The following is an 8,758-nucleotide window of genomic DNA, read 5'->3' on the forward strand; positions in this document are numbered from 1 at the left end:
TGAATGGCATCGCGGACGTTGAATATACTTTATTTCAAGAGCTCTATGCTCCTAAAAAGACAGGTGTTGGTGCAGTGGACCTCGTTAAAAGAGTTATTAATGCTAAACTATCACAGCACGCTTGAAACAGTGATACCTTTCCGACTAAACGTTTTCAACTTGTTTTTGAAATACAACACACCAATACCAACTAGCGCTGCTGTGGCACGCATGTTTTCACTTGGAAAGGACAATATGCGCAGGGGCGCCGGAAGCGGGGGGGAGCAGGGGAAGCGGATGCCCCCCTGCCCTCACATTTCTGTGGATGGGGAGGAAAGAGGGGGCAATGGTGCCCTTTTAAGGTCATGTAAGCTACTGCACACTTTGCAATATGCTATTCGCTTTTAGCCTAATTATAATGTTCTATTTTTGCCTCAAAATAATATTCACGACACAAAATTTTCCATCACAGTAAGTTATATTACATCATTATAAAATAGCATGATGCCCTTTCGTGCCATTGTTCTTTGTATAGCGGACACTTGTATCATTACTCGATAATAGATGATAGATGAGCATTATCGCTATATTTTATCTTAAACCTTACAAAAGAAATTGGCCTTTCAGCAACAAAAGTGCCCTTTTTTCATACTCCTGGCAATCCAGTCAAAAATCGCTCCGGCGCCCCTGAATATGCGTCCCAAACGCAGCAGATTGTCAGACAAACGTTTTGAAATGCTTGTTTTTCTGCAAGGAAATAACTAATAGGCTGAGCAGCTAATTACAATACAGTCTCAAAACATAATACCTGCTCTTTATTTATAGCTATTGTTAGCCTGAACTTGGTTGAAATATTTCCGTTTTATGAGACGCTGGCAAAAAATAGCGCTAGAAATTAGCGCTGACGCTGACGCCGTCAATTTCTTTAAGAGCTTACGCTAGGGTTACCATATTTGAAAAAGCAAAATTCCGGACAGTGCATGACTATTTTCATGAGACAATTATATATGCGCTACCGAAATGCTAAAGCTGCAAACGTTGTACGATACTCATGCTAAAGCGCCAGTTACCGAAATGAAAAGTATTGTCTTCTGTCACGAGCAGAATCTCACACCAGGCAGGGTAAGCACTCTCTAAATATAGCTACGGACCGTCACTGAAAAAAATCTCAACTTCAGAGTGAAAAATAATAATGAGAATTAGGTTGTGCCGAAAAAGGAAGAACAGCAATTACATGCTTAAAACAAATTAAAGACACGCTTGTAAGTCAAGTCACTACAAGTTTACTCTTCTGACCATGCATATTTTTCTGAAGATCTAATTCTCTTCAATATAATAATAACAAATTATAAACCAAAAAAATAAAAAAAATAATAAACCACATCGAAAAAAAATAAACCAAACGGTTGCAAAATAAACCAGATTTGGTTTTAAAAAGACTAAAATGGTAACACTGACTTCTAAGTGGTAAACATCATTGATAAGGAAAACGCTCTGTTACATCATAATTCCGTACAACCTCGTAGTAAAAAAAATGCACACGGTACGAAATAACAATGTTCTGCATTGGCAGTGTGCACAGTACGATTGCAGATGCAGTAAAATGAGCTGGCTGAGCAAATTTTCTAGGACACCCCTAATTTACAGGATTATTCCCGCAAGTTTAATTCCCCCAAAACGCCCATCATAGAATTCCGGACATTTGAGCATTTTTTAAAATTCCTCCCGGACGCAAAATTTAACCCTAAATTCCGGACATGTCCGGAATTTTCCGGACGGTATGGCAACCCTAGCTTACGCAGTCTTTTACGCCGTAAAGTTTTTAGGCAATTCGCGCTGACGCTGACGCCGTCAAATTATTTCAATGACGCGTACAACAGTGGTAAAAACACTTAAAATATTAAAGTGCAAATATTTTCAAAACCTGATATGTGCTGGAGAAAAACGAGCGCAGATTCGGAAATAGCGCCGGAAAAGGAATTCGGAATTCATCCAGAAAAGTTTACTCGTATGTCTGATTAAAAAAATCAGTTAAAATTTATTGACCAGTGATCCGACGTCACAAGTGTTAGGTTATACCCGATTTTTTTGTTTTCAATAAAAAATTTATTCAAATGAGTAAACAAATTGTTGCAAACTAAAAAATTATCGTCCATGCAAGCTGAATATGGTAGGCTAATCTTACATACGACTTACTGGTTACTATTAGGAAATGGGCGTTTTAACAATTCCTTTTCTTTTCGATTCGAAAAAAATTGTGAATGCCCTCCCCCCCCCTTTGAGAAAATCCTGCGTACGCCACTGCTTACACATCATTGCGTTTTGTTGTTCAATCCTCCCTCCCCTGCGGCTACCTAAGCTATAAGCTATGGTTTTGACAAAAATTGATTTTTTGCTGCTTCTCAAACTAAAAATCAACTTTATCTTTGAATCTGAGTTTTTAAAAAAAATAGTCGACAAATCTGCGCAGGCCTAATCTATCTGATTTAGCTACCTACTGTACAGTAATTCAAACTGCAGTAGTGCAGTTTACCAAAAACAGTATTACTAGAAATGTATAATCCAAGGTTGCCAGATGTTTTTAAAATTTCCAGTCCAATGAAATGACAAGTAAAATGCTGAAAAATAGCCCAATCGGTACAAGTGATTAAACAAGCTCAAAGTAACCCAAAATATGACAAATTTATGCAAAATAGGCTATAGTCAAAATTGAAAAAATTTTGGATTAACGTAGAATACTTATATTCTACAAAAGTTAACTGAAATGAAACCAAACCAAACCAAGCGTCTGGATGCTTTTGCCCAAATTTTTGCAAACCCTTCACGAAGTAGCCTATACACATATGTTTTATACTCTCACAACGTTAATCATGCACATTTTTAGCTGATTTTTCTAATTTTTATGCGTGAAATTCAATATTAGGGCAAAATTCTGAGTATTTGTACAAGAAATCAAAAAACAGCTCAATTTGCTGATTTTACATGCGTTTAATTCAATATTTGAGTATAATTTTCATTATTTGGGCAAGAAATCAAAAAGCAGCTGAATTTTAATTAAAGTTGTAAAACATGTCAACATGCGTTCTATCCAAGGGGGTGAGGGGTGATCACCCCCCACTCATTGAAGTGGGGGGTGAGCAATGCAAAATCACCCCCCACTCATTTGGCTTTGAAAAGGTTTTGTGATAGTTTATTAATCGAATTTTGAAAAAAGTAATATTTCGGCTGTTATCACTCCTTTGATTTGGTAACCCTGAACTACGGAGACAGGCGTTTATGCTGTGGAGTTTTAACTTAGTTAAATCAATCATAGATGCTATTTCCGAAACATACTTTGTGAAACCATTTGGAAACCCTGTGCACATTGATGATCAATGAAGCTGATGCTGCAATGAGTGGGTCTGGGGGGTGTATAGCTAGACTTACCATAATTTCTTGGGCATAATCCGGGACAAACTCAAAACTATGAATGAAATAACTGGACGTAAGGCCGAAGGCCTGAGCTGGGCAAATTTTTATTCCATATTTATATTTATAAGCTTTAATATTGCATAATAAAGTATTTTAAGCTTACTTAGATTGAATAAAAAATTTTATTACGGTACTTTATTTAAAGGAATATACATGTTAATTTAAGCAACACTAAGTCACAAATCAGACATTTATAAGAAAAAAAGAAAGAACAAACACTGAGAACAAAGAAATAACACTAACTCACAAATCAAACGTTTATAGGTGGATGCATTCAGAAACCATTGGCTTCATCGTTTCATTGAAGTCGATAGAATGATGACGCAATAGACGTCACTCATTATTCCCTAACTAAAGGATTTCTCAAGCTGTGCGCGATATTTTACTCAACCTAATAAGCTAAAAAAATTAAGATATTAAAATAAGCCTCGAGTTAAAGCAAAGTTATGCCTTTTGGGACAGAATTATTTCATAATTTTGCATCAGGTTGGAGTTAATTTTGAAAATTTCACTAAAGTAAAATTCCGGGACATTTTGCTAACCGGGACGGGACACCGGGACAGACGTTTAAACCGGGACGTATGGTAGGTCTACGTATACCCCCCAGAAGTTTAAATGACTATGATGATTTTAACCCACTGTCCAAAAATCACCCCCCTCCCCCCGAATTCTAAAAGTGGATAGAGCCCTTGCATGTCAAAAGTTCTTGCCCAAGTTTGTTTTAAATTTTACCAAATTTTCAATCTAATGAATTTAACACTTTGCTCCTCAAAGGGAGGCCAGATTTGGCCCCCCCCCTCATATTTCCGTTGATTACTTGAAGCACAGTAACGCCATGCACTTGGTTTTTCTTGACTTTTCCTAAAATTGCCAGGCGGATCTGATGATACTAAATTTGATGCTAAAAGTTGTGTAGTTTTCTTGTAAATTCAAGATTTTGGTGAGTTTTTGCTATTTCTAGCTAACTTCCAGCAAAGCGTGAAATGGATTACATTGCGATAACAAGCCATAAGCTCATAATTGCTTCGTGAATCCATATGCGCGAGCAGAGAGAAACACCCTCTTGTTTTCCTTTGTTTGGTTTGACCTCAATAACACAAAGCGCGTTATTTCTAATGCTACAAAAAGAAGCCAGTGGTCACAAAGTTGTTAATTAGAAACAATAATAGCAAACGTTTTTTTGCGTTATCAGCTTTACGAAGAAAAGCAATCTATGATCAATGTAGGCCACAAACTATTCAAAACAGTTGTTTCAACCAGCAAATATCCATTGACGAATAAAAAGCGTTACAAATAAGAAATCTTCCCGTAGGTAGTGAGTAGTGACATGAAAAACCTGGTTTCGAAATAAACGTTCTATGGAAATACTCTCATTGACAAAACTTTCCATTGAGGAAATGCATCACTTCAAATGCTTTTGGAAGAAGCTGAAAAAATGGCGTTTTTGCAAACAGTAATTGTGAGATACAGTATGCTCAAAATTATGAGATCACGTAGCAGCTTACTCGATGACTACATGTCCCTTCGCTTCTTTATGTCGCCTACGCTTACTTGTTATGTGTTGCATTTTTGTTCGACGGTGCACTGTGTATTGTTCCAAAGAGCGCAAAATAAAAATGATAATGCCTCGTCTTCACTACAAAATATTTTGTATTGTAGACTAGGCACAATGCTCGGCGTCACATCAGACAAACAACAAATCAGCTTTCTTGATCATTGATTCAACATCTGAATACGTTGCGCCAATGTATAAGAGGCCGGCTATTGTGAAAATACCGATGTCTTCATTTATTTTGGAAAAATGCTGCCTAAACTTATCAACAAAAAATACCGAAAAAAACGGCAGAGATCCCGAAAGCAGAATTTGCTCGACTTTGACATGAATTTAGTCAGACAGCTAATAAATCCACACATACAATAACGGCCACTCAACGGCTATAATATTCATAATCAACCTGGTTCTGGGCGGTTTGTGTAACAGTTCAGGGGAAGACACTACTTGAAATGGTGCATCACACAAAAGATTTTCAATGTTGATTGTGGATTTCTAAAAACCGGTGTGGATTGTGCTGCACAGTGACTTCAAGTTTAGGACAGAAAAGGCACAAAAATATCAAGATAAAAACAAAGACCTTGTGAGAAATTTGTGGGAATCATAACACGATGCAAATACCATAAACGCGTAGTTTGCATGCTGCTCTAAGCTGGCCGGTAACCACAAAGGTAGACAACAAAGGCAATTAATAACTAGATAACAGCGTAATAAACATTATAAATACGTAACCCGACAGTTTTCTTTTACAAGCGTTTTACGTCTAACAGTAAAGTCTCCGCAAAATTTTTGTGAAGCGTTTACAAACCATGGTTATGTAAAATTATTCATCATTATTATTTTTACTTTTCGGATGTTGTAAAACTTCATCAGAAAAAATCACAAAAAAACATTTCATTACTTCAATGTAGTAGGCCTAAGAATTTTTTATAGAATTGTAGCCACGTTTTATCAACCAAGAAGCCATTTTTTGGCAATATGAAGTTATACAAAATAATTTGCAATACTGCAAATGTTTGAAAAGAATCTAGGAAGTCTTCTCACAATCTAGCACAAAATGATTGTATTTATTGTATCTCTGCAATATTTTTTATGACAAATTTTGAAGCTTCGTTATAATCATTTTTATCTTTCAAGTCATAAGTCCATTTTTTGGCCAGAAACGTAATCGCTGCTTTGTTCTTGTATCGCTTCGTCGCGTTTACGCGTATTTTTTGTGTTCCAAACAATAACGACCAAGTCAGCAATTCAGTCCTTTTACATTGATTCAACATTTGTAAACGTTAAATTAATGTAGATCTGCTGACTGTGGGTTTATTTCACATTTCCTTTGTTTACGCATGTTCCTCACTGCGCTGTTGAATTGTTTCGACGCTGGCGGACTAAAATGCATTTTCAAATTGATTGACACAATCTTCAATAAAAAGTGAACTTCGAACTTAGCTTTGTTGATGTAAATGCTGTATTTTTAGTGGATGTAATTCATGAGTTATGTTTATAAACACCCGTAAGCCAAATGACTTATGATGTAGCCGGCAGGATATTTGTGATGCGACTTGACACAAATCCACAATTCCAAAAGCGCCTAATTTGAACTTAGAAATTTCAGATAATTTCAACAGCTTATTCAATTGTCTTCCCTCTACTAAAAATATTCATACTACAAACTCAATTGTAGACCTAAAATACACAAACGAACATGTAAACAGCTATTCAAGTAGGCCAAGGTGTTACTTATGAGAAGTTTGGTTCCATAAAACAAGAAGCTGGCCATGGGTTTCGCAAAGCATTAGTTCAGGACAAAAATATAAAACAACGCAGTTTTGTTTTTTTCAAATTCATGTAACAATGTTACTCTGTAACTATTTTATAATTAATGAGTAGCCTACAATAAGATTTGCTCGCATGTCGTAAATCTTTATCGACGTAATGAGTCGGCACACCGCACACACACTTCGTGCGGTTGATCGAGCTCTTTGTCCTTTAGAATTTTGCATGAAATCGGATTAGCACGGTTAATTAAAGGCGGCAAGTTAAATCAAAATTGTCGTTTTTGGGTACCTTTGCAAAAGTTGAAATATCAAGTTTAACATATAAAATTTTAGAATAATGACTTTTCAAACTTATAGACAAATGATTTTTTTTTCACACCAGTGCAACTTCTGTTGAAATAGCACCAGCGGATCACACGTAACAGCTGATTGAATTTGATCCAAAAACGGCCCCCCCTTGAGCAGTTAACTTCCAAAAAAACGTTGAAAAGCAAAGGGTTAAAGGAAGATGTAATCAAACCTAAGGAAAGCTGAGAAGAGTAGGCTAAGCTACTCGCAAGCTTGAGCTGTTGTAGGATCTATTAATTTAAAAGAAAAAGATTTTATTTTTCTGGCGACTGAACGCTCCAACAACTCCTGAACTCTCCAAAAGAAAATTTCCGACGCTTTTAGAATCAGCAGACCAGCAGTTGTTCTAACCCAGGCTATAGCCTACCAGTTGTTTGTTCTCCAGGTCTAAATGTAAAAGTTTGTTTGCAAATTTTCTAAACCTACTCTGGTCATTTTTCTACCTTCCTGTCCTTCACAATAAGCATTTCGTCTCAGGTGACTAGACATTTTCGTGCAATAGTAGTTATATAGTATACGTATGTCAATGTTAGTGAAATATAAATGCTATACGTTAGTGCAATTACTTTGAAATGTAGAAACGTTCAAAAATGCCTTATATTAATGAGCACAAGTAACTTTTTGTTTAGTTTACCGGGTAGTTATAATTCAAAAATTTCAATTTGAAGCTATTTTCGGGAAATTAGAATAAAAACCGACTTTCTGATGTTTTTTCAACTCAAACACTTTATTTCAATAAATTTGTTGAGTAAAAATATAATTTTTATACGCACAATAGGCTACACATGGCTCTCGTTATTAACGATTAATTAGCACTGGGCTAAGATAGCCCGAGACGTGCTTTTCGCGTACGAAAACAGCTCGTATTAAGATAGGGTTAAAGTTAAAGGAATTCAATTTCACGCTGAGGAAAGTACAGTCCAAAGTTCAGGTTAAGACACATGATGCAACGCATGATACAAAATCATTGCTTTAATTTTGCTGAAAATTTTTTCGTAGGCTCATTTTTCGCATTGTTTCCCGACCAGTCCTCATTCCTTTCGGAGACGCGGGTGCCGAGGAACAGACCGCAGACCACATTATCAAGGTATGTAGGCCTACTAAAGCCACCTAACGGAGTGAAAGGTCTGCCCGTCTTAGATGATAAAACGAAACACTGGCTGCTCTCTGGAAGCCTTCTAGTGTAGTCCGGGAATACCGTGTATCTGGGATGGTAACTAGATGGACTCTGCGCCCCAGAGGCTCACACGATGAAAAAGAAGAACTGCAAATTGAGTTGAAAAGTTTCATTCATTCTAGTGACTGTTCTCAGAAAAGTCGCTTTTGATTCTGTATTTTTTATGTGATTTGTATGGTTATAGTTATTTGGAAGCATTCTGCTATTATGGACAGCTTCTCATCACATATCAGAGATTCTATACGTCAGTTTATCGAAAAATATTGCTGTAAACCAGTCGTTTCCAATTCAGAACTTACAGATAAGATACCAAGTAAGTCTCTGAATGCATTGATGACTGGGATAAGATCTCATTTTTGCTCAAGTTGCTTTTGCAAAAAAAGGAGGTTTGCTGTTGGAAAATTCTAAGACTTGAAGCACCAGTAAATTTTCTACATTTTAACTTGAGTTTGATGACCT

Source organism: Aplidium turbinatum, chromosome 1 (genome assembly GCF_918807975.1).
Source record: "Aplidium turbinatum chromosome 1, kaAplTurb1.1, whole genome shotgun sequence".
NCBI classification, from domain to species: domain Eukaryota; kingdom Metazoa; phylum Chordata; class Ascidiacea; order Aplousobranchia; family Polyclinidae; genus Aplidium; species Aplidium turbinatum.